At 43.8% G+C, this 27,033-nt stretch overlaps 1 protein-coding gene across 1 annotated transcript in view; it reads left to right on the forward strand.

Annotated features, from left to right (window-relative positions):
- The window catches only part of SFMBT2 (Scm like with four mbt domains 2), a 101,047-nt gene that overhangs the window by 10,402 nt on the left and 63,612 nt on the right, over nucleotides 1-27,033 (forward strand). The gene's annotated exons all lie outside the window — the stretch shown is intronic.

Below are 27,033 nucleotides of genomic sequence, written 5' to 3' on the forward strand. Positions count from 1 at the left end.
TTTAAAAGTAGCTTGTGAGTACTAGACTTCCTACTACTCCTACAGATGTCTGGAGTTTGTCCTGTGCTTAATTGCTTTGCTGATCTATCTTAATGAGCCAAATTTCATTGCAGTGCTGAGAAGTTTAGCTGGTGAAGCCTGCAGGATCAGGCTTTACATTGTTATTGAGAAAGTGGTGTTCTCTATGAACTCCGTGGAGGTTTTTTTTGCCTTTTTTAGCATTGCACACTATTTTGTTGCCAAACCTTTGGAAGAAATGAAAGCCAGCTTCAAATTGCAAGGACAATTTTCTAAGGGCCTGATTCTGCACATTTTGATAACAATGAGGGTATCTCTTGGCAAGCCCATGCAAACAGCATGGCCAGTTATCTGTCATTAAGGTTTGATTTTAATCAGGAGCTGAAGGCTTTGGTTAAAAAAGGAGATCTGTGAAGAAGGACTGGTTTAATGGGCAAAATACCAGCACTGGGACTATGCTCTGGTTCTGCCTAGTAATCAGATTGGGCTGATCGGCACTCATCTTATAAATGTGATGCCAGAGAAGAATGGTACAGAGTGATAGGACGAAGAATTTAATTAGATGGGGAAGAGATGCAAAAAAATGGACCGGTTCAGTTTAGCAAATCAATAGAGCTTGATTTAATGTTCTGCATACACAGAGCTTTTAAGGGGCAGCTGCCAAATAATTATTGTTTATGATCCCAATAGAAGGAAGTCATTTAATTTACAGACTGTTACATGATGATTTATTGGGTGACGTTAGCATTGCATCATGGTGCCTGTGAGTATAATGTCAAGTCATGTTATGTCCTCCCATGACATTATGATGCAATGGACTGGAATAGGACTGCTCAAGCCAAATAGTTGACTTTGCAATAAAATGTCTTGGCTTATGAAAGGACGGTATGAGTGAGCGTGTGCCTGCGAGCTTCGCCCTCTATCCCCTCCTTCCCTGCAGGAAATCAAAGGAGTAAAATTGTAGTTACTTCAAGCTTTGCCATTAATTATATTTTTCTCATTACAAATCGGTGTGTAATTTGAATTGCAAACTCAACTATCCTGGCAGAATAGATCTGTTTACCATTCAAAGCAAAATGAAAATTATTTAAATTAGTTAATATAGAACTCATTTGAATGAATTGGATGTTTATTCATGAACTAGCTGAGGCAAGTGTGAAGCTGTCCTTATGGTCTGTAGCTTTGGCACTGATCAGCTCTAAAGTCACGTCCTGGGACAGAGATTTCTTTTTTTTGTTTGTTTGTTTTGTTTTATTTTTTTATTGCGTATTAACTGTGGTGCAGACCAGTGGGTAGCTACTGCCTGATGTAGCTCAGTGTGAATTCTTCGTCCTTTCTGACAAGGCCCCTCAGCAATCATAATTCACAGGAGGAAGGATAACCTGCTTCAAAGTTTCTTGACAGTGGCAAGGCTGTGGTGGTATAGTAGGCTTTGTTTTCTGGACCACAGGGGTACGATGTAACATAGACTTTCCATCAGTTAGTTAAACTTTCCCCATTATATTAGCCTGAATGGAAACAGGGACAGCATTTATCCCCTCCTATGTCTTACCCAAACACTGTTCTCCTCCTCAGCACAGCACCGATACGGCTGTTTTTCAACATCCTCCATCCCTTGAGATGTTTTACCCATTGAGCATTAAAAATTTAAGTCTAACTAAACTTTCCCTTACTAGCAATTTCTTTAACTGTGAAAGGAAAAGAGGTCTCTTGCCTCCCTTAGCCTGTTATCTCCATGTGCTGTTTGCCTTTGTTGATGACAGTTGGGTTAGTGAACACGTTTACCATCGGGTAGAAGAGCAGCGTGGAGAACCTGACAAGCGTAGTAGCTAAATTATGCATTGTGAACCATGCGGAGAGCAGGAACGTCTTTTGATTGACACTTGGGTGTTTTTGTACAGATTGCAGATTTACAGCTGAGCCAACAGAGCTGAATCTCTCCTGGCACTATCTTAATGCATTCTGGGATGTGCTAAAGACACTGGACGACAAGATTATTGTGTACACTTGTAATTGCCGTGGTGGTTCTGCTTTAATGTTATTGACAGATGGAAATTCAAATAGGGCATTTCTGTGTGCAGATCCACGCGGTAAGCTTGAGTCTGCTCACCGTGTAAAACCAGGAGACGAAGGAGACTGGAGATGTAAAGAAATACAGCAGAGAGAGAACCAGGGCTGTACTTTGATTTTACAATGAAGTGGAACAGATGGGAAAAACCTCTGAACACCGTTTATCCTTGGATTTGGTGATCAAGATGATCAGTCGTGCTGCAATTATGTGTAGGGAAGCAGCCTTTACTTCTCTGTTACACCAATATAAGGAGGATTAAAGCTGAAAAGCCTGATCCTGGCATAAAGTGAGTCCCTCTTGAATGGTGCTGCTTGTCATCAGGTGAAATAAGGGCAAGATAATAAGGGGCAATAAAGAGATGCACAGGCAGTGGAAGCAAGGACAGATATCTTGGGAAGACTATAGGCATGCTGCCCGGTTGTATAGGGATGGGGTCAGGAAGGCCAAGGTGCAGCTGGACCTGAACTTGGCAAGGGATGCAAAGAACAATAAGAAGGACTTCTACAGGTATGTGATCCAGAGAGCGAACATCAAAGAAAGTGAGCAAGACTGGCAAACTGGTAACAGCAGATGAGGAGAAGACTGAGGTACTCAGCAACTTTTTTGCCTCAGTCTTCACTGGTAATCTCTCCCTCCACACCTCTTGAGTGGATGGTCTGCAGGGCAGGGAGTGGGGGAGAAAAGTCCCTCCTACTGTAAGAGAAGATCAGTGACCACCTGAGGAACTTGAACATACAGAAGTCTATGGGACCTGATGAGATGCATCCCAGAGTCCCAAGGGAATTGGCTGATGTAGTTGCCAAGCCACTCTCCATAATATTTGAAAAGTCATGGCAGTCAGGTGAAGTCTCTGGTGACTGGAAAAAGGGAAACATTGCACTGATTTTTAAAAAGGGTAGAAAGGAGGACCCTGGGAACTACTGACCTGTCAGCCTCACCTCTGTGACTGGGAAGATCATGGAACAGATTCTCCTTGAAGATATGCTCAGGTACATGGAAGGAGGTGATCCTAGACATCCAGCATGGCTTCAGCAAGGACAAGTCCTGCCTGACCAACCTAGTGGACTTGTATGATTGAGTGACTACATCAGTGGGCAAGGGAAGAACTATAGATGTTGTCTGTCTGGACTTCTGTAAGGCCTTTTACACAGTCTGCCACAGCATCCTTCTCTCTAAATTGGAGAGATATGGATTTGATGGGTGGACTGTTCAGTGGATGAGGAATTGATTGATGGTCGTGTCCAGAGGGTAGTGGTCAACGGCTCAATGTCCAGGTGGAGATCAGTGACAAGTGGTGTCCCTCAGGGGTCTGTATTGAGACCAGCACTGTTCAATATCTTTGTCAGTGACATAAGCAGTGGGATTGAGTGCACCCTCAGCAAGTTTGTGGATGACACCAAGCTGAGTGATGTGGTAGACATGCCTGAGGGACGGGATGCCATCCAGAGGGACCTGGACAGGTTTGAGAAGTAGGCACGTGTGAACCTCATGTGGCCCATACGCTTGCCTTTCAGCATTATTCTGGGAGGTCACTTGTGTCCGCAAAGCTTGTCCACAGGTTCTTCAGAGTGTGACACAGAGATAATATTTCTGAAAATACATGAGGGCCTCCAGAGCTTCTCTCTCAGAAAATGTGATCATGGATATTTTTTTTTTTTTTTAACCGAAGCCAACTTTCCCCTGGTTATCTCATCCCAGAGGAAATAAAACTTAAACTATGCCTGCAGGCCTGTGATTATAGCGCAGGTAGAGGGATCAGATGGGCAGGGTGGACTTCTCCTTTTATCTCCGTGAGGAGCTGGCTTGCCTCCACTGACTTATCTGAGATGAGTTTGCTTTTCTACTGGTATAATTGAGAGCAGATCTGGCCCCGGTTTAGCTCTTTCACGGAAAGCTCACCTGAAATATTACTTCCTAAGAGCTTGAGGCGGGAGAAAATCAGTAAGCATTCACTGAGCTTATGCTGTTTTACATCAGCTAAGAACTGGGCCCTTGAGCCAAGTAAAATGAAACTCGGAAATCTTCTTTGGCAGGTTGTACTGTCAAAGACTGTGGATATTTCTAAAGTAGTATATAGATTGGTTGTGGTTTTTTTTTTAGATCTTTGCCCAATCCTTATCTTCTTATTCCATCAAAACCAAGCTTAGACTAACCTAATGTAAATAAATTGCAGGGTTTCTTTATTTTAAATACTGCAAATGACTCCAGTACAGTGTTTTATGTGTGCTTTTCAAGTCGACTTTAGCAGACTCTTAATTATGCAGGGGTGACGTTAGCATAAATAACTAGTCAGCAAATAAATGTCAATTAAATATTCTATTAGCATAGTAGGAAGCTTTATGCATTGGCATAGAACATTTAGCAGATTATACTTAACGAGCATATAAAAAATAGCATTTTTTTTCTTTGCTGTCCTAATGATGGCAGAGGGGAGGAGAGGAAGGGAGGTAAAAATAATGCCAGCTTTGGCTGTAGACCTGGGGGTGTTTGGGCTGAAATTTGCCTTAGGAGGAGCCATGCCAGTTGACTCTGATGTCTCTTGGGAGTTGGCAGCAGCTGGAGATCGCTGGAGCATATCGTGGCTTGGTATCTCCCTGCCGGCCCCATGTAGCCCCTCATAGACTCACTCCCAAGAAGTAAATATTTTCATTAGAGCACTCACGGGAGTTTTTCCTTCCCTTTCTTGACATGAGTCAGATGGCTTAGTCTGGGATGTAAAAATTCAAGAGTTAGCCCATTTCTCGTGCGGCATCAGGATAATGTTGCCTTAATGAGGAAAATGGTCTTTTCTCTACTGTGTGAAACTGCAAATCTTTTGGATTTACTGCTGACTTTAGCTACTTTTGAAAGACTTAATATTGCCAAGTGAGGCCCTTTTGGGGTAAACTGAGTGTAACAGGCCCCCGTGTGTCTTTTGGGAATGTAAGTAATTGTTGAGCTGTTGTGCAAAGGTGGCACAGCCTGGCCAGTGGGACAGGCTTTGCAAAAAGTTTGAGTTGTAGACTTTATCAAATGCAGAGTTTTTGAGCACCTTCAGGCCTGCTGGGCTGGAGGTCAACCTTTTCCATTTTGATTTTCCTTTTGATATAATTTTTCAGGTCTAGAGGCATAGTTGCAGAGAACCTTGCAGGGTTGAGATGCTGGCAGGTTTGTAAGGTGGACTTGGGAGTAAATAATTTATCCTGGTGTTTCTGTTGTGAAACTCGGATAAAGAAACGCTGTGTGAGTGGAAAATGTGAGGTGTGCGCTGCTTTGGCTTTAGCTGGGACCGTCATGAGTGATGGAGGCTATTGAGGGGAAATATCAATCCTTGGTTAAACCTAAGTCCTTTTGTTTCAAGTTTTTGGCAAGCACAGTGGAAAGGTGATACTCAGGGAACGTACCTGCCACGAGGCTCTACAGTGATGCCATGGTTTAGGTACATGGCCATCGGCTCTCTGCTAAGGGGAGGATTTCCCCTGTGAGGAAGCCTCATCAGCTGGGGTCACTCTTTGTGCTTCTCTGTTGAGTTTTTGGTGGAAATGGCTTAGAAAAGGTGTTTTTCCCCTTCACAAAACCCATAAATGCAAAGCCTCTGCTTTGTTCTTGTCAATATTTTCCTTTAGAAAGAAGTTGTTGTTCTTCCCCTCAAAAATGTCAGGACAGTTGTTGCTGGGATTAAATACCTAAAATGTTGTCTTGAGCTACAGTGGTGCCTTATGGGATTTATACGTGGGTGCTGGTCCCTCCTTGCCCTTTGGCTTGGGTTAGACTTTCACGAGGGTTTGGTCTCTCCTTGTGGAGTCATCCTGAGATATCTTCTCCTCGATGCCCCATGAGGTGCTCTTGTGCCTGCTCAGCCCTTGCTGAGGATCAGGCATCTGAAAAAACAAAGCCATGCAAGATGATTTAGGTTTCCAGTAAAAAAAAAACAAACAACAAACCCAAAGCTTGCACATGAAGTAGACTCTGTTTATTAAAAGCAAGAAAAGAACACACTTTAATCAAAACCTAATTTTCCAGTAAGAAGCCCTTTCAGCAGAAACATACCCAGCAAGCCTAGTTTCCAGGGACAACGACATCTGCTTATGCTGTATTCATATTTATTTATTCTCACAAACAAATGGAGTAAGGGAAGCAGGAGCAGGCCAGACCGGACAGCTTGTGGTCCAACAAGGCAGGGATGCAGGCAGTGACTGCGGCCACCAAAACCACGCAGGACCCTGCAGTGCACCTGAAGTGCCTACTCAGCATCTCTTTTGGGGTGCTCTTTTTAATTGCTCAGGAGTATCTGGAGAAATTAGATTTGGCCTGCACCCAGGTTAGGTACCAGTGCAACTTCTTAGGGAGGTGACAGTTTCACTGACACAATTGTCCCCTCACAGTCCTAATGCAAATCCTGGATTTTTGCGCACTTATGGGTGGAAAGCACTTTCATTTATAAGTAAAACCTATCCTCGTTCCTGTGCTGGGCTGAGCTATATAGTCAGTAAATCGAGTAAAACAGTATTACATAGTTTTACAGCTAACACTGGGGATAATATAGCACTGTTTACGCTGGTGTGTTATTAACCCAACTTGGAGCATGGATTTAATCTCTAGGCTGGCTGACAGCCAGGGAAAGGTTCAAGAAGGGGTTTCACCAGTGGAATGAAGTTTGGTAACGAATGACTCGGACGTACGGATACTGAAATAAATGTACATTCTGCCTGCTTTCCCCTTGCTTGGGTGAACTCTGTCCTGACTTTTATTTCCATGTATTGCTGCCGGTGGATGGTGCCTTCCTCCGTCGATGAATGATGTTGGCGTTCCCATGGCAGGAGCATGGTAAAGCAGGAGGATGGTTTGTGGCACCAGTCCGTTTTGGGTGGTATGGGGAAGGCTGAACTATTTTAATTACAGCTATCCTGTTACGATTAAGGAAGCAGCACCTTGTGTACAAGCAACAGTGGAGCTGAGGATCAGGCTTATTGCAATGAAAACTGAAAGCCTAATCCTTTTATAAACAGTCTGGAGGGGGATGGAGGTGGGAGAAAGAAAAGCAGTGATTTTCGTGGACTTTGACAAGTTATAAATATATCCTGAGAGAAGCCAATAGTGTGGAGCTTTATGAAAGATTTAATGAATAAATATTTCATGCCCACATGGTGCTTCTTCAGTAACGTGTGCTGTCAGTAAAAAGCAATAAACAAAGAGCCTCCTTCAGGGTTTGTTTGGGCTTTTAAATTAAACTAATTTAATCAACTTTTTCAGTCAAGCTTGATATTAGTTCATTTCTGTACACAGCACTGTACGCGGATCTGTTTGTTTTCTCCTGATACCTGTTCCCCTGTTTGGAAGATGCTTGAATATCAAAGAATGAGTCGTTTCATCCTGCCCCTACAGTGCGCATCTGGGTTTTCAAGGCAGAAAGCAGAGTCTGACTTTTCCCTTATCCTACAGCTTGAGGAGCCAGCCATCCTCTACCAACCCAGCTGTAGGTGTTATGGGACCCCAGCCGAGGTTTTCATTATCCACCAGGGAGATCGCTTGAGTATGTCGGTCATTTCTGAATATAAGCAAGCAGGCATCTTTTGAGTTTTGGAAGCCTTCAGCACACAGTTTGCTGCTGCTTGAAGGAGTGGGAACTAGCCAGAAGTGCTCTGGAGTCTGGCCCCAGTGAGGCTTGCACGCTTCTGCACTGATTTGCTGCACAAATTTATGAAGGGAGATTGAAATGCTCCTCCAGCTCAGGCTATTGGCAAAGCTGGGGCTCGGGTGCACTCGTATCATTGCTTGATGATTCACTGTCACAACAAATGGCCAGGTAGAGATCAGGATATATGTTAGCTCTGTGCTCCATGGCTTTGCAATACTTTAAAAAAAACCCCAAAAACTCCTCAGAGACCTGATTTTTTCCTTGGGAACAGCAGGACTGTAACCAATTGATTCTTTCACAGCTGGACCACGCAAGTGAAGAGCAAATACGACACAGTAGGGAGGTAAAAGCAAGGGTGGTAGGAGGGGTAGAGCTAACTTTGGAAAGGCATCTGTGGGCAGGGATGCTCAAGGAGCTGAGGATTCGCTCAGACTGCGACACTGATGCACCTTTGCATGGGATGGTGGGGTTGGACACAGGTGCGTGGAATGGAGCATTTCTCAGCTTCTTTTGCTGTGAAAAGGAATAAAAGTGCTTAAAGTGCTTTTTTTTTTCTCTTCTCTTTTTCCTCCTTCTCCCCCCCAACCACTGATCTGGAAGCACTTGTTTCTGTAGTGGGAACTGAAATTACTTCCTCTTGGCTGGAGTACATTTTTATGATGTTTGTGCCACACTATGGGCAGTGACAAAAGAAAAGGTTTGTATTAGAAACTGAGGAAGCTTTGCTTGTCCAAACCCATGTAGAGCTACAATTAATTTTTTTTTTTAGTGTTATTAGGCAATGTGTGAGATTGTGTCTGTACGGATCAAAGCCCAAGCCCTTTGCCTAGCAAAAATGTTCATCTGTGGCAAAGATTGATGGAGCAAAACTCCTTTCAGTAGTGCTAAGACGCAATAGTTGTCTGACCCAGCCCAAAGTGTTGGCAGAACCAGTTTCTCCTGTGGCTCCTGACCTCCTGCAAGGAAAGCACGTTTTGTCAGGACTCGAGCTCCCTTTAGGGCGCTCGAAGGGCTTAAGGTAAGCAGTTGAGACCCCACGGCTTCGCCTTCTGCTGCTTGCAATTCTGGTCACAGTCGGCAGGTTAACACTGCAGCCGCTGCTGTGACGAAACCATTGGTTTTGGAGTTGACATATAGTACAAGTTGTGCTGGAGGAACAAAGATACGGGAGGAAAGGAGTAATTGCAGTGCGAGGCAGAGACTGTGAATGAGAAGTCGTATTTCCAAGGAAATATTGCAGGAAAAGGCTGTGGACAGACATCAGGCTTTTCTGTGAGTAGAGATTTCCTGAGATTCCTTGTTCTTTAGCAGCAGGTGAAATGGGGTGGATTTTTGGAAGGTACCTTTGAGAACATTTTAGGTAAAATCTTGCTTTGACAATTGTTGGAAAAAACCCCTTTCATCCATTGCACAGACCAGAAAAGTCCTCCTCTTAAGGCATTTCAGTGCCAAGGGATGGAAGGATGTAAATTATTTTACAGTTAAAGACCCAATGAGGCTCCTAATAAAGATTTGGTAGAGAAGTACTGGCCCTGGAGCTCTGTGTTGAGCCACCATTTGACATCATCCAACTATTTGGTGCAAACCATGTGAATACAGAACAAAATGTAGAACGGTTGAGATCTGTGACTTGCTGAGTTGTCATTGTGGAGCAATGTCCTTATTCAAGCAAAATCCCCTGAGCTGCGTACCTCAGTCATGGCTGTGGAGGTATCCACACCTTGAATATCCAGGAGTACCTGTTTTGAGTTGTTCTTCCACACTCACACACCTTCTGGGGTATATGCTCTGATAGCTAGAAAGCCCAAAAAGCATAGAAAAGTGGGAAAATTGAAAGACTGAAAGCCTGGCAGTGGTTGCAAACAACTCTTTATTTTTTTTTCTCTTACATGATCAACTTAACTGATGTCCAGCTGAGTGTGTTTTTTTTTTTCTAAAATGTTCTTGAAAAATAATAATCGAGAGATTCTAAGTAGCCGTTATTGGTAATTGCATATAATTTCCCTTCCCCAGTCTCCCGTAATTTCCCCCAGAGGAGTTTTGGAATGGAAATGCCGTCTCAGCTGTAAGAGTAGGCTTAGGTAGTTAATGTGGTGATACAATAAGTAAAACATCAACAGACTTAAATAATCACCACTGGAGACATCTGTGGAGACTTAAAAAAAACCCAAACCCTCTACCATTCATATTCTAAGTTAGGCACAGTTTTGGGTCTATATATCAGAGAAGGAGGTGACTTTGTGTGCACTGCTGTAGGGGCTGGGAAGGGTCAGTAGCAGAAGGGACTTGATCCAGAGCATGCTGGATTTGACGTACATGTTTCTTCAGTGGACCTTTTTTGATCAGGTTGAAGATTAAATTATGTCTATTAGAGCTGAGCAGACATGAGAGGATTTTCTGTGCTCTCTTAGGCCAAGGACAAGCCAACATCTCTAGTGTCATGTTTTCAGCAGAGCATTCCTTTAGATGCACCTAGGGGCACCTCAGATTTTGCTCAGGAGGAGCATGCATGTAGGGAGCTTGGGAAGCTGCTAGTGGCAGATGCAAGTACCAGCATGATCCTGAGCCAGCTGTGACTTGCACTTGATTTTTCCCTCATTACGCATGATAATGTGGGCTCCCAGTCACCATCGAAGGGGCTTGCTTCCTGAAGCAGACCATATGCTCCTGGAGCCCATGGAGGTAGCTGTTATGCAGTGCAGAGATTCAAGGGATGCTCCTATAAAGCATTTTCCTGGTGACTATTAAAAATCAGCTCTTCTCACCCAGATTCCAAATTCTGGATCTTTTCCATGACATTGAAAAGCTTTTGCTCTGAATTCCCAAATGGTTTGTTTCTATGTCTGGGTGTGTGTACTCTTATTCCTATTTGTTTTTGGTCACAAAAGAAAAACAAAGGAACAAGCAAATAAGCTTAAGGATGTGCTGAAACCCTTCCTGATTGATGGTTTATTTTGTGTTGTTAGGCAGAGCATCTACCTCCTGTGTTTGTAGCAAGAAAAGCTTTTTCTCACACTGTCACTCTTGAGAATGGATAAAGAAATGAGGGGAAAATCAGCATTCTCAGGTTGTGGTGTAAAAATGGAGGCACTTCCTAAAGTGCTGGAGCTGATCTAGAAGATGTATCCAGAGAAAGCTTTGCCAAATTCAGGAAGCCATTCTGCTATGCGTTGTACGAACTTTTAGTGAAGAGGCTGTGTCGTGATGAGTATAGAGCCTAAAGAGGCAAGAAGTAAATCTTGCAATTGTCCCATCTTAAGCAGCCCTGGGAAGGTCACTGAGAAGTTCTCGGCCATGTAAAGCATCTACACCCTGGGCATTTGACTACTGAAACTACCTCTTCCATAGGGTCTTGCTTTGCTTCGAGCCATTCTGCTATTGTCCTTGGACCTTGTCAGCCTGGACATCAGGAGGTGGCTCCATTAGAAACAAGCCAAAAAAACTTGGAGGAAACACTGCTGAAGATGAGATTAAGAGCTCACAAACCAGCTGAATGAACCATGGCTCTGCTCTAAGATTTGGGAGCCTTTGATTTAGCATTTGGGTTCATCAGAGCATTGTCGCTTCCAGTCAACATGTCCTGGAGTGATGGAGAATCTGAAGTTTTAGAATTCAGAGAAGATTTGGAGCACTGTGGAAAAGCTGCTGGCATTTCAAATCCTCCAACACGCTGTTATTCTCATTTCAGATGAAGCCTTGCATAATGTTCTACGTTGATCTCTGATTCAGATCTAAACTCTTCAAAGTTTGAGGGATGTTTTTGATCCTGGGATTTATAGTTCAAGCCCTTTTCTAGTTTCAAGTGAGGAAAACACATGTTTAGCAAGCGCAAAATGAGCCTTGATGGAGTATTTCTTTGATGGTGTTGCGATGATGATTATGAGTTTACATCTTGTGCATAGGATGTTAAGCACCTCATGGGGCCTGGCTGTGCTTAGACTGTACCATTAATTTCGGGAAGGATGCATGATGAATGCTCATAAGGCCCCCTTAGGTTCTAATTTGTGGCGCTTACGTCACGCAGCCAAGAGGCTCTAAAATGATTAAGTGGGATTCGATCATTAGAAGCTGGCAATACAATTCTGATTAATTACAGAACACGCTGCAAAGTGCAAAATGAGTTTTGCTTTTTTTTTTTTTTTTCTTTTAAAAAACATGTTTCTGCTTCGTGGGGTGTCAGAAGGTGAAGTCATGGTAAATGAGGCTTGTTGGCTATTTCCGTGGTAATTTGGCAGCGCGTTGGATCACTCTTGGGCCTTGGGGATGGTTAGATTTCCAGTATCATCCCACGCTCTGGGCATGAGCAGTGAGATTTGGGGAGAACCATGGGAAAAATCCTTAAATTAGACCTAGTGCGTCCTGCTTTGCTGCTTGTACCTCACAGCACTGTTCCTCACCAACTCAAGCATCATGGCACCAGCCTCCCACCTGAGTCCCAGCAGGGTTTTCCAACAAGTTATCCCTCTGCCTCCTCTCTGAGATGCATCTTTGCTCTTGGGCTGGGAGTCCAGGCTGAAGCTAGTGATAGCTTGCTTTTTCATTCAAATCACTGCTCCTGTCTTCAAAAGAAGACATGGTTTGAGACTGCCGGTCTGTGGCCATCCAGCCAGGAACGTGTTTCACCTGCCTGTAGCCATAACACCTCATAATCTCAGATAATGTGAGACTAGATGGTTAAATTTTAGATAGGTTGTGTAGGGTGAAGTGAATCTAGACTTGTAGTGTCTATCTAAAGGCAGAAAAAGTAAAAAATGTGCTTTTGGCTATTTTCTGGGGCTCATGCATATCTGGTGAATTTGTTAAGAGAAGAAAACCCTTTAACCATTAACCAAAACTTGCATCCTTTTTTTTTTTTTTTTTTTTAGTTGCTATTTCCCACCAGAGCTAAGAAAGAGTTGTCTTAATGATTCTTCCATAGTGTATTAAACAATAAAATGCATACAATAAAGTGCAATCATCATCCCTACTAATCCTTATTTTTCTGTAGAAGATGGAAAATAAAAAAACCCCACCAAATCCAGAATGGAATTCCTCGACATCAGTTTCCTCTGTCTTGTATGTTTTGGTGCTTTTGTTCATAGTGGATATTTGCTATGGGCTGTTGGCATTGCCAGGGGAAAAAATGGTAATTGTGCAGTGAACTGCTTTATGCTTTATGTAAGAACATGGTGCTGCTGCAAATTTGCTGCATTTTACAGAGCTGTCTCCAAAGAATAGCCTTCAGAAAGCGACCGCAGGATTTAGAAGTGCGAAAGGCACTTAGCATGTGAGATAATTGGATAGGGTTTGGAGGCGTGAGGCCAGAGCCTTGGGCACAATATTTATATGGCAATGACATCCCCTTACAGAATGGCCCATAACTTTTAGATGTTGTTATGCCACAGACTCCATTTGGGGCTGGCCTGTGAGATCCCAAACAGACAGGGCATAAAAGTGCCTTTGATGTCCATTTGCAAAGGCGAGCCAAGGGGAGAGGGTTTGGCATTTGGATCCGGATCAGGTAACCTCCAGACCTCCTTTTCTCCCCTAGCTCCACTTTCTGGCATCAGAGGGATCTGGGGCAATGCAGTATTATGTGAAAGACCCCCAGACTAATTGATAACAACTATTGGCATGGTCCAGTGTGTGCCCAGCAGTGGTCAGAGATACTAGTTCAGGGTATGAACCGAGCTGATGGCTACATTGCAATAGTTCTGGCTGTGGCTATGGATGCTAACTTGCATAGGGATTTATCCAGGATTGCCTGCATTTTGCGTTGTAGACATACCTTTTTCTTCTTTCTACATTTCTCTCCCGGAACTAGTACACAGGGAGCATATGAAGTGCTATATGTAGGCTTTACTAGGGTGATGATGGGCAAGCAGCACACATGCATCCTCCCCCATCGCTTTCAAAACTTTTAAATCAGGGCTTTGCAAAGTGTCTGTGCATCTCTGTCTACCTGCAACAGCAGATCTCCGTGCCTGCAAAGAGGGTCTACAGTTTGGAAGCAAATAGCTGTGCAGGTACCTGCTAAGTGCAGTTTTGTGCAGGGAATCTGGTGTACGTACCTGTGTCTCATAACTAACATACCCATAACCCATCATACACACGTAAGCCATCTCCTGTGGTCCCACCCTGAGGTCTGTGACCTGGACTGCTTTCTGAGCACTTTGGTTAAGGTGCTGATTTTGCCTGGAAAAAAACCCAGCTCTTACAATTTCATTATTATTTTTCATTATCTCTATGGGATAAAAATGGATTTAGAAATTACAATCAAAATACCAGGTTCCCCCCCAGCCCCGCCCTGAATGCTCCTGAATTGCTCATTTGACAAGGTGTTCATTAAGACTCCTGGGTCTGAAGATTGGGAGTTTAAGCTTTCATCGCACGTGATACATCTCTTCTGCGCATTGAGCGTGGCGCTTAATGCAGGTGGAGGAGAAAAATAATCAAGGAATGTACGTGGAGGCTTGGGGTTAAGTGGTGAGAGCCGTGGAGTTCGGATGCTCATTTTCACAGTGAGCCGCCACCCTAATGGACATTGATACTAATGATGGAGGAACCCCCATGGTTATATGGTTTGTTCAGAGCTTTCGAATGCTGGGCATTGCCTGGCTTTCAGAAATACCTTCCAGGAAATCTGTCTCTGCGTGCGTACAGGTCTGAGACCATTTAAGGCAGCCATTCCTGCTTCATTCCTAATACTGTTGTTGATAACAATGAGATTTAGTTACCTTTGTACCTAGAATTGAATTGGGCAGGGACCAATGTTATTGCTACGCACAAAAAATCTACAATCTCTGTTTAGGTAAAAAATTTTGGAGAAGCAAAAATCGCTTGTTCTTTGTGAAACAGCATGACCTTTGTAGTGATGCATCAGCTTTCCCTCTAATTTATTGCATAGGTAGCCAAGAATAAAGTCATCCTTTTTTTACCCCCTTAGATACTATAGCAAAATCAGAATAATCAGCCTTATTTGTGCCTGCAGATAGAAGAGACCAGCTAACTGACCCAAGTAAAAATGCTTGTGTTGGGAGGATCTTTTGCATTCCCAAGTTGCCAGGAGGCTGCTGGTCCCAGTTTGTGGTGGGGTAACGGGGATGTTCCTGTCGTTTGGCACCTAGTCTGAATAGCAAGGTTTCAGAGTTGTGTCCCAGCTGAAATTCATGTAAAAAAAAATTAAAAAAATAAATAAATAGGGTTACTCATGGTAAATGCTCTGAAAAGTTGAATGCTTCATCCTTGAATACCACCCTGTTGATGCTGGGTGGCCGCAGGTGACTTGCAGTTCTGTTGAGAGACCAGATGAATGAGTTGGTTGGACCTCCTGTGGGGCGGAGGGTGGGAAGAGATGAGCTTCCCTCCCCTCTTGCCATCTCCCACCTGCATCTTGCTCTCCCTCCTCCCCAGTTCCTCTAGTCCCGAGGGAGAGCGGTGCTGCATCTCGGTGGTCCCTGGCTGTGCTTACATGAAGCATTCTTTCAGCGAAGGGATGTGACAAGTGCAAATAGAGCTGATAAATTTGCTGCTGTTCTTTATCTACATAATCTGATAGCAATTGATAGATAATGCCACCAAGATAGAGCAGAGCCGCTTCCCATTATCAACGCACCTCTCCTTTTTATCCCTTTTTTTTTTTAATTTTAAATAATCCAGTGCAAGTAGAATATTGACTTTAACCGAAGGGAAGTAATTAATCACAGTACTTATGAGTAGATCATTTACTGCAGCTTGCACGTAGGGTGGGTACCTGAGGCCGTTGTACTCAGTCAATCAAGGCAGGCTGATACGAGTTAATGGCACACAGGTCAGCACGCTGTTGGGATTTATTAGGCAAATTTCTCTTCTGGTTTTGGGCAGTTTAACAGTGAGCAGAAAGCCATAGCAGCGGTCTCTTAAGAAAAGTGTGTTTGCTTCCATAATGTTGTGTTTGGGGTGAGGACAGCTGAACCTACTGCATGGAAGTGCCTCAGCAGTTGTAGGCAGTGACCTCCCTGCCAGTTATTTCTCGCCTGGCAAAGCGTTTTGCCAGACTTCCTGAGCTGCAGTGAGTTAATGGAGAGGTTCGCTGCAGGATCTTGCATTTTACAAAAAGGTAACTTCATTGTAATAGAATCATAGAATGGTTTGGGTTGGAAGGGACAGTAAAGATTATCTAGTTTGAACCCCCCTGCCGTGGGCAGGGACACCTCCCACCAGACCAGGTTGCTCAGAGCCCCATCCAGCCTGGCCTTGAACACCTCCAGGGATGGGGCATCCACAGCTTCTCTGGGCAACCTGTTCCAGTGTCTCACCACCCTCACAGTAAAGAATTTTTTCCTGAAATCTCATCTAAATCTCCCCTCTTTCAGTTTAAACTGATACCCCTCGTCCTACCAAAATAGCATCCACTCAACCTGGCTGCACAAACACACTTCTGTTCTACAGCGTTCCACATCTACTTCCTTTCCTTCTTCCACCTGTGGTTCCCACAGCTGGGTTGGAGACATAGCATGGGCCAGAGCAAGCTTCAAGAAATGAAAAGCAACTCCCAAACCACCAGCTGCTTTTTTATTGTTAAAAAGATAACAGTTAATTAAGGACTAGAGAAACCCAAGGGGAATAGTGTGTATGTCTGTGAAGGACTCAAAGGATGTTGGGAAGTAAAGTCTCCTGTGGACGAGACAATTTTTTGCATGTGAACTTGCTCATTTTCTCTGAGAGAATATAAGTGGATCATTTCTAGAAACCGTGAATGGCAGCAGTAAGGATAACAGCTGCCTTATAATAAAATTCAGTGTAATTGCATAGGAAAAACTGTAAGGGAATTCTTCAGGTGAAAACCCAAAGCATGTGTTCATGCCTTTCTTTGGTTTTACTTCTCTTTACTTTTGCTTATCGAGGGGTGCTCTTGCGTGCAGGATTGGGTACGCAAGGGTCAAAGTCTGTGCGTTGGCCCTTTCTCGGGTCAAGACCATAAAAAGTGCAGCATGGGTAGTCTTCTTTTAGGAATGGGACCAGGGTGGTTTGGGTAGCCTGAAAAACCAGAGCTCACCAAGTATTTTAAAGACAGTTAAAAAATCATGCAGAGTACTATTATATGAAGTAGCTCATGTGGGCTAAACAAGATTAGTTTGAAGTTTACACATTTTCAATTTTGTTTATTTAAAAAAATAGGTAATTAAGAGTTATAAGAGGTAGTAGATCAGTCGATAGCTTAAAGCAGCATCTTCTGACAGTACACAAGAGCTACTCGTTCTCCTACAGATATCACACTTCCTTCTAGCATCTGTTTATTAGCCTGTTGTAAATTCATATGAATGGGACCACAGTGTACTGCTGACTCCAGGAATGTATTTTAAGCACGTGTATTCTTTGATGGACAGTTGCTTATAACTTCTAATTTCTGTGAAAATCCTCTATATGTAATTTTTTCTTTGAAGGCTTTCCATATTTAAGACAGGTGTATGAAAGGTGATGCCTGAGCTCTGAAGTTGGTATCTCTTGATATTTATGGCTGCATCATCAGGAAATCAGATCAACAGCTTTTTGATGCACGTGTTTTTTTTCTTTTTTGCACTGAATTTTCATTACTTTGTGATCCGTTTCAAGCCACAGAACCCTGCTGGTGTGAGAACAGAAGACTGTTCGAAGTTTTAAGTAAGAAAGTTGTTTGAAGGTGTCTCCAGCCCCATTTGGCTTTTTCCAGGCAGCCCACTAAAGAATCCCAAAGGAACAGTCATTATTAGAGAAAATGCTGGTAAATGACTAAGTAGCATTTTTTTTTAAATTATTTTTGACTTATTTTACTTTGGAAATTCCTAATGAGGGATCTTGTACTAGGCTTTGTAGAGTATGCAGCAGAGGGTGTTCCCTGTCCTGAAGGACTTGGGGTTGGTTCAGAAGTGTCATAGACACAGCCTGAGCCCTTTGCGTAGGGACACAGGGGGATCCCGGAGCAGGGACAGCACTTCCATTGCCACATCCAGTCTGGTTCACAGGGACATACACAGTTCAGCAAGCCAAAGGAAAATGTTTGGATTCAACCATTTTCTGTCAAAATGCTGTTTTATCAAAATGGAAATATTTTGTGAGAACATGTCACTTTTGACAAACTGTTTTGATGGGTGAAGTCTAAACAAATTGTTTTAGCGTTCTATGTTATTTTGATATAAAGACATCTCATTTTGACTCTGTCATTTAGACCTTTATAACATAGTTATATGTATGTTAAGACTTTTATAGCATATAAATATTGCATCAAATATGTGACAACTATGACAACTTTAAAAATAAAGGAAATATTAATTTTATAAGGTTTCTATATTTTTGCAATATATTTGATATTTAAAATATATATATATTTGATATATAAAATATTTGAGAGCCGGAGAGGGACTCTTTGTCAGGAAGGGTAGTGACAGGACAAGGGGTAATGGTTTTAAATTGGAAGAGGGGAGATTTAGATTAGGTCTTAGGAGGAAATTCTTTACTGTGAGGGTGGTGAAGCAGTGGAACAGGTTGCCCAGGGAAGTTGTGGATGCCCCATCCCTGGAAGTGTTTAAGGCCAGGCTGGATGGGGCTTTGAGCAACCTGCTCTAGTGGAGGTGTCCCTGCCCATGGCAGGGGGGTTGGAACTCGATGATCTTTAAGGTCCCTTCCAACTCGAACCATTCTATGATTCTATGATTCAATATGCTATTTACCTTTTCAGAACTTGCATATCTTAAATATGTATATAGTATCTGTATATAAAATTTTGAACATCCTGAATTACCTGTTTAGAAAATTTATGTTTTTATAAGACCCTGATATTTTAGCTTATTTCATAATGGAGTGACAAGAAAAGCCCAGGTTTGTTCCAGCTATAATTCCTCTTTGTGAACCATTTTTATTCATTCCAACCCTAGGAAGGGGTTAAATTTTTAATAATTAGCATATTTGCCACAATGAGAGTGTTGTGACTTAGCAGATTTATCCCAAAGTTTTTAAACCATTTTATAAAGCTATTTAAGATGCTGTTCTGCACTTCACATATGAGAAAATTGAACCTCTGTTGTTTAGAGGTTGATGGGATCCAGTGGGGATTCTTTAGTAGAGGTGTCGACAGGTTGCTGGTGATCCTGAGTTATTAAAAAAAACAACAACAAACCATGAAAAGCTTTTTTTTCTAATGATGGTTGTTTTTTTTTTTTAAAGTAAGGACAAAAATGAACATCATTTGATGTTATTACTTGTCTTGGGTCCTGTTACTGGTGGCAGAGGCTCAGGTCCTCTCAGATGGGCTAGTGTTAGGTTGTCCTCATGCCTGCAGTCTTGTGCTCCATGTGCTCAAATGCTAGGTAGATAGATGGGAATAGGTATTCAATCCTGCATTATGTGTTATTTTGTATTATCATTACTGATGACACCAACCTGAGAGACAGGATGCCATCCAGAGGGCAAGAAATGGGTCTGTGTGAACCTCATGAGGTTCAACAAGGCCAAGTGCAGGGTCCTGCACCTGGGTCAGGGCAATCCCTGGTATCAGCACAGACTGGGGGATGAAAGGATTGAGAGCAGCTCTGCTGAGAAGAACTTGGGGATACTGGTGAATGAGAAGCTCAACATGAGTTGACATTGTGCGCTTGCAGCCCAGAAGGCCAACGATGTCCTGGGCTGCATCAAAAGAAGTGTGGCCAGCAGGGCAAGGGAAGGGGATTCTGCCCCTCGACTTGGTTCTGGTGAGACCCCACCTGGAGCATTGTGTCCAGCTCTGGGGCCTCAGCAGAGGAAAGATATGGAGCTGTTGGAGTGAGTCCAGAGGAAGCCACAAAGATGATCCGAGCTGGAGCGCCTCTGCTGTGAGGACAGGTGAGAGAGTTGGGAGTGTTCAGCCTGGAGAAGAGAAGGCTCCAGGGACACCTTAGAGCAGCCTTCCAGTACTTAAAGGGGGCCTACAAGAAAGATGGGGAAAAACTTTTCAGCAAGGCCTGTTGGAATAGGACAATGGATAATGGTTTTACACTAAAAGAGGGGAGATTTAGACTAGATGAAAGGAAGAATTTTTTATGCTCAGGGTGGTGAAACACTGGCTCAGATTGCCCAGAGAAGGGGTGGATGGAAACGTTCAAGGTCAGGTTGGATGGGGCTCTGAGTAACCTGGTCTAATTGAAGATGTCCTGGCTCATTGCAGGGGAGTTGGACTAGATGGCCTTTAAAGGTCCCTTCCAACCCAAACTATTCTATGATCATGCTTTATGTATTATTTTGAAGTGATGCCACACTACTTGCTCGCTGGTGGCTGGAAGCACGGTCTTGACCTGTTCGACCTCTGTTTGTGCTTCTTATACCTTCCCTTGTGTCTGGGAAGGGCAAGGGTATCCACAGGGTATGTAAAGTTGTATCTGAGGAGTCGCTTATTTAGGTGCTCTAACCCATTGTCAGTTGAGGGAGTGGCTTTGGGGAAAAATAAATCATAAAAAGGCCAAAAAAAAAGTGCATGTTCTTTCCATTGTCCTGTTAGTCTTCCAGATTTCAAGGTTTTTCCTGTGCTTTGTAGTGCACTGTTCTTGAAAAAAACAAACAAAAACAAACCAAAACAGAATGAGCATTTTCATATAAACGTATGACCCTGGGAGACGTGGCTTTAAGACAAACAGCAGCTACTGGGAGACTAGATAAAATCCCAAGAGCTGGTAATGTGATAATAGTGTCTCATATTCATTGAATGGAGTGCCTGTGACTCAGGGCTTTCATGGGACTGTAAATGTTCTTTTAATCTCTTATTTCTCTAGAGAGGCAGATAAATCTGAACCTATTACACGCTGTGGCTGAGGCAGGGCACAAAGATTTACAGGATTGTGGGGGCAGCCAGTTTTGCACCGGGAAGGAAGCCGCTGCCCTGGCTGTTCACGGGGGTTACGGGGATGCGGTGGTGGAGGGGTTGCAGCTCTCTGGCCTTTTTTAGCTGCTATTTCCATGGCTTTTGTGGTCACAGGGCAAGGGGAAAGGGCTGGTTTTGAGCAGTTGATGGTGAAAACCTGGTGCACGGTGAGGGATGCTAGTGGTACTTTGCACTTGAACCACTGGCCAGGCTGCAGCAGCCCCTGGTCCTCAGCTGCTGTGGTGGTGCCCGGGTTTGGAGCGGTCAGGTCCAGTCACAGCCCGGAGAGGGAAAATGAGAGGAATGAGTAAAAGTTAAAAAATGGCAGAGAGGAATGGGAGTCAGAGAGGCTGGGGGTAGGCTGAATCAAGTAGAGAAAGAAGCGGGAGGAATTATTGTTATTGGAGGGCTATTGGGTGCGATCAATTTTTTGATGAGGTTCAGCCCTGTGGAAGGGGAACTCATTTTTATAACCTGTACCGTCACTTCTGCGGAAATAAATAGTCTTAATGTGGAAGAGTCCTTTTTCTTTCTAATTTAAGAATCTGCTGTAATATCTGCCAAACTGGAAGCTGCTCTCTGAAAGGAATATTTTTGATTGAAGGAGGCAGGAGGGCTTTGCCTTTTTCTGCGGGAGACAGAAAGGTGGTGTTCTGCAAAGACTGCAGTGAAACAGCAGTACTTGGATTTCACTTTTGCAGGTGTGGATAATTTCACCAAGGTCTGTCAGGAGGAGGCAAAGTCTGGGCTCAGCTTGGTGCTGGGTCTGGGAATTGGTGCACCCCTACAACTCCTCAGTTGAGGTTACAGAATCACAGAATCACATGGGGTTGGAAGGGACCTCTGGAGATCATCTAGTCCAACCCCCCTGCCAGAGCAGGTCCACCTAGAGCAGGTTCCACAGGAAATTGTCCAGGTGGGTTTTGAATGTCTCCAGGGAAGGAGACTCCACCACCTCCCTGGGCAGCCTGTTCCAGTGCTCTGCCACCCTCACAGGAAAGAAGTTCCTCCTCATGTTTAGGTGGAACTTCTTATATTCAAGTTTGTGCCCATTTCCTCTTGTCCTATCCCTGGGCACCACTGAAAAAAGACTGGCCCCATCCTCTTGACACCCTCCCTTGAAGTATTTATAAGCATTGATCAGAGATCCCCTCAGCCTTCTCTTCTCTAGGTTGGTGCACCACAGCCACTCCTGAGGTGCTCCTCAGGAATTGGGGAGAGAGATGTGGGATCTTTCTTAGGTTTTCTGTAGTGATCTAGATCCAGGTGGATTTTCCTCTCTGTGCAGTTAGTCCTGCATGAGTGCAGTCTGAAGCAGAACTATTGGCTCCACTTACGGGTACACCTTGGCCCAGCAATGTGTAGATCTGGTCTCTGTTTTGGGCTGCTTTGCTCTAAGGCAGGTGGTTCTGTGGCATTTCTGTGACGGGAAGATGCTTTAAAGCCTTTGGCCTTGGAGCTGCAGAGATGTGAAAGCAACCACCCATGCCAGCTCCGGGATGAACTGAACCTGATCCAAAGGAAACCAGCACATCTGCCTGCACAGGCTGCAGCTCCACACGGAGCTGTGATGTCGCCTGCTAAACCTGGAAAGGAAAGTAGTTACAAAAGCACCAGCATTTCGGGAGCATCTCTTTGTGTGGTGCATGCCTTGTGTTTGGGCTGTGCTGTGTCTAACATGGTGCAAGCTCTGACCGATGCTTTTTCCATGGTGAGAGTGTTGCTAATATCTGTCTCCTCCCTGGATTATCTGGTGTTTAATCATTTGGTTCAGCTCATGCCTTCGCATCATTGGGATCACGAAACTGAGTCTTTTTTTCTGTTACCATGTCTCTACTTCTCTTGAATCATTTCCATTTGCTATGATAAATTTGATGGCAGTTGTCCCCCAGGGTCTCAAACCATTGCACAATCTCATATTGGTCACTTTTTTGCACAGCAGACCCTGTTCAGGACCAAGGGACTGGCACTAAGATGGGTCTGTTACAGCAGTAGTGGGACTCTTGGCCAAGCTGTGTCCTCGTAGAGCATCAAAGCCTCATGCTCTAGGACCAATCAGCGTGATGATGTTACTGTTGTCTTGGTCAAGCAAACCCTCACTGCTTCAGATATAATTTCCAAAGTAGCTTCAATGTAACTAGAGTATCTCAAATGATTTCTTGTTATTGGGCCTGTTTGGAGCCCCATTGTGGGGTGGGTGACAGTCCCTTTCCGAGGTGCCATCTTCACAGATGAACTGTGCCTGGTGAGGGAAGGGTGGGTGTGCAAAGGGACCAGGGAGCTTTCAGTGCTCACCCCTGCTTGGAGAGGATTTTGTGCATGGGTAAAAGCCTTCCTCACAGTTTTGTCAGCTCCCTGGATTGTGGAGAACAAGGGATGTTTCCTCCTTTGCCATCCAGGCAGAAGTACCAGGGACTTTCTTACTATGAAGATTTCTTATCACCTTTTGAGTCTGTGCCACTCAGTAAGAGCTAGGCTGACATGAATTAGGGTGACATTAATTGTGTGCTTGTAAATTGCTGCTTGTGCCCATCACACTTTGTGGTTGGAGGAGACTCATCAGAGTATTTCCATTTGAAGGTTTGAAGGACACATTTTGTCCTCTGTGGCTTTTGGCTTTTGTACAAGGACCTACCTCCCTACATGAAATGGTTCTCTTTGAAAAGGATTGATGAAATTTCTTTTGTTTTATTCCTTGTGTGTGTGTCTCCCCCAGCTCCAATGACAACAGAAATGTTAGCTGAGATTCCCAAGGTGCATTCAATTTGACAGGTTCTGGCTGGGGAAGGTTCACAGAGGTCTTCTGGGAAGATGGATCCATTGAAAGGTAGAGAAAACAGGTATCTGAGCTCATGGACCACTCCTGACTCACTAAAGTTATTTAAGGAAGGAAAAGTTATTTTGAAAGTAGCAATACTAGTGGAGCTTAGGTCCCCGTGGAACAGGATCCTCTGTCCTGTCCACCTTTCTATCCCACCAGTTGGCCAGCCAGCTTTGGATGGGCTCTAAAAGCAGAGTTCTTCCAGCCTGTCTGCAGCAGGAGAGGTTCAGTTGGGTCTTTTCCTGTAGCTAACAAGTGAAAATGTGAATTAGCGGTTGAAAATCAGTGCTTTGGTTCACAGGTGCCGAGTCTGATACACCAGAGAAGCACCAGCATCGCTTGAGATAGATGCTGAGGTTGGGCACCCAAGCATTACACCGCCAGCTATTCTCATTTACCCAGCAGATTTTCCTTTGTTTGAATATTCTTGTTTAACATTTTGCTTGGTCCTCGAAGGCTTTTGCAGATATCGTGATGATTCAGATTCACTTCATTACTACTAAAAATTAATATTTGTATTGTAATGACTTGAACCGTAGTACTGAGAAGACCGATTGCCCTCTATAGGCACAGAAAAAAGTGCAAATCCCTGTTCCTAAAACTTCCAGTGCAATCAGAGGTTTTCAGAGTCCCTTTATCTACACCGCAATAGAAGAATAAAATAAAACACCAGATACTAGACTTTTTTGGGGAGGATGGCTCAGAAACCACTCAGAAATGGGAAGTAGCTTGTTTTTTCAGCTGAGTCTGCTTAGTCTGAAAACAAAGGTCACTTTGGCACTTTTGGACTTTGGAAGCCCATAATCTGGATTTGAATGTGGAGAAGGGCCCCATTTTATTTAGGTGTCGAAGAGCTGTGAGGTGTAAGTCTTTTAAAAAGGACAAGGGATTTTTTTTTTTTTTTTGAGAGGCATTAGAAGGGGGACTGACTGACAGACAGCAAGATCTGTGAATTGGGCACCATTGAGACATCTCAAATTGGGCGTCTGGAAATGGAAGCCTCTGAAATCTGTTGTCAACTTTGAAAATCCTGTTTCCCGCCCCCCCTCCCCCTCCTGCCAGCTTTGAAAATTTGAACCGTGTTCCTTTTATCACATTTGTCATTCCTTAGTAATGAAGCTCTGGCATTCAAAATTTGGCTGACAACTTTGTGGGTATGAGCCAAAATGAAGTTCAACTTGCACCTTTCTCTGATGCACCCAGTGCCGTTTGCAGCGAGAGGCAGAAGCCTCAACTAGAGGGACTCCAGTCTCATTCATTACAGCAATTACTATCTTCTCGCTGATGCCAAAATGAAGCTTGTTTTCTTTATCGTAATGTAGGTGGACTGATGGGGTGTACGCAACAGAAATGTTGAGAGAGAAAGTGCCATGTATAAACCATTTCTTCTCAGGCTATTCCTTCATCTTAAATAATGCAAAAGTCATAAATCTCCTGGAAATCATGCAAAATCAGTGCTGCAAAGACTTAGAGTGGTTCCAGGCTGCCTTAAGTGTTATTTTACAAAGGCTCTAGTCCAGCACTTTAAAGTTTGCTAATTTTAAATACATTTAAATGGACTTTCAAAGTCAGTTAGATCTATAAACGGAATGTGTAGTTCAGGTGACATTGGGAGAAACGGCTTTTGGGGAAGGAGCACAACTCAGAAATGAGGTTTGATGTACAGTCTGCTGGGCACAGCTTCTATCTTTGTCTGTGGCCAACTGTACAGATTGCATAAGGTATTTAGGGTGTAAACTGAGTATGGGCCAGAGCCCAAGTGTGCCAAGCACCCACACTGGAAGCAAACCCAACCATGAGCATGTGGGTCCAGCTCTGGAGACTCCAACATAAGAAGGACATGGACCTGTTGGAAGGAGTCCATAGGAGGGCCATGATGATCAGAGGGCTGGAGCACCTCTGCTATCAGGACAGGCTGAGAGAGTTGGGGGTGTTCAGCCTGGAGAAGAGAAGGCTCCAGGGAGATATTATGGCAGCCTTCCAGTACCTAAAGGGGCTACAGGAGAGATGGGGAGGGACTCTTGATCAGGGAGTGGAGCAATAGGGCGAGGGGTAATGGTTTTAAACTGAAAGAGGGGAGATTTAGGTTAGATAGGAAGAAATTCTTTCCTGTGAGGGTGGTGAGACACTGGAACAGGTTGGGGAGCTGACAGTGTTCAAGGCCAGGCTGGATGGGGCTTTGAGCAGCCTGGTCTAGTGGGAGGTGTCCCTGCCCATGGCAGAGGATTGGAACTCGGTGATCCTTAAGATTCCTTCCAACCCAAACCATTCTGTGATTCTGTCATTCTAACTGTCCTTTGGAAAACCCAGTTCTCCCTCTTTGCATGTCTTTAATTCACTGTTTGGCAGCACCAGATGGCTTAAGGATGCATTTTGAGAAGGTTTTGTCTCCTTGTCTGGAGGCAATGGTGGCAATATTTGTGCTCACATTGCTGTTTGCATTTGCAATCTGAAGTCCTCCTGCTCTAACCACTGAGCTTGCACCTTCTCAGAGGTCCCACAGCTCAGGTTCTGCATTGTCAAGGCATCACGGTAGCTGACACCCATCTCTGGGAAGGGCTGCGAAGTCACAGTCAATGAGCTCTTAAAACATTTAGCAAAGCCACCCTGATGTGTGTGAAAGTGCTTCAGATCGGTTTGCTCGTGGTTGACTAATGTGGTATTTCCCTAAAGCGTGGAGCAAAGGAGTCTGCTTCCTTTGAGCAAAACATGAGGGCTGCTATCATTTAATTATTTTGGACTTACGCTGGTTAATTACAGCCCTTCCTGGCGTCCCCTGTGGGGTAGTGGTCTTTAAACGGTGTATGCAGTTATTTCTTCAGAGGAAATGTTTTAATTTTCAAATGCTTGTGATTTTTCCTTTCTAGAGGTGTTGCTGTGTTGGCAACATAACTATAATACTGTTGATTGTCTAACGTATAGGTAAGATTTTTGGGAGAGAAAAATGTTTCTGATGTAATTTAATTCCTATTTACAGGCAGGTGGAATTAAAGTCTTGTTTCTGGGTTTCTGGTTGCACAATGCACTTGAAGAGGCGTCTGAATCTCTGAAGCTGAGATTTGCTGAATTGCCTTTTGGTGCCCAACTTTTACTGTTTTCAACAAGAATTGAACCAGAATTTAATTCCAGGTGCAACATTTATACATTTTGGATCAAATCTTGTAAAACTATGTGGATATGAATCCCTGAAGTAACACAGGCTTACAGTGTTTTGCTCAAAAATTATTAATTTTTTTTTTTAAATGAAATAGAAGTTTATGGATAAATTATTTATGTCTTTCTTCTTGCAAGTGTATCAACTTGGTAGCTGACATATGATGTTTTTAGGGTTGATTCTTGTGCATTGTGGGGGCAAGCACCTGGAGTTTCTGTTGTCCTGTCAAGGAACTGAAAGCTTGCACAGGTTTTTTTCCTCTGAGGTCATTAGTGAACATACAAAGGGACTTTATAAATCATATCTGAGCCTATGTGGTAAGCAGGAAACAAGTGGTTACACAAGCAGCGGCCAGTTTTGAATGGGAGAGATGGAGATGATAAGCCACGATGTTGTAAATTACTGTCAATGGCTGCAATGGAGCAACACCTTCACTTATTTTGGGATTTAACCATGCGCATGGGTTGCCCAAGGAACTGGGTGACAAACCAGCTTTTCTCCTGGTCTGCATTGCAATTGTATCCAA

This window comes from Numenius arquata, chromosome 2, assembly GCF_964106895.1.
Source record: "Numenius arquata chromosome 2, bNumArq3.hap1.1, whole genome shotgun sequence".
In the NCBI taxonomy this organism is placed as follows: Eukaryota; Metazoa; Chordata; class Aves; order Charadriiformes; family Scolopacidae; genus Numenius; species Numenius arquata.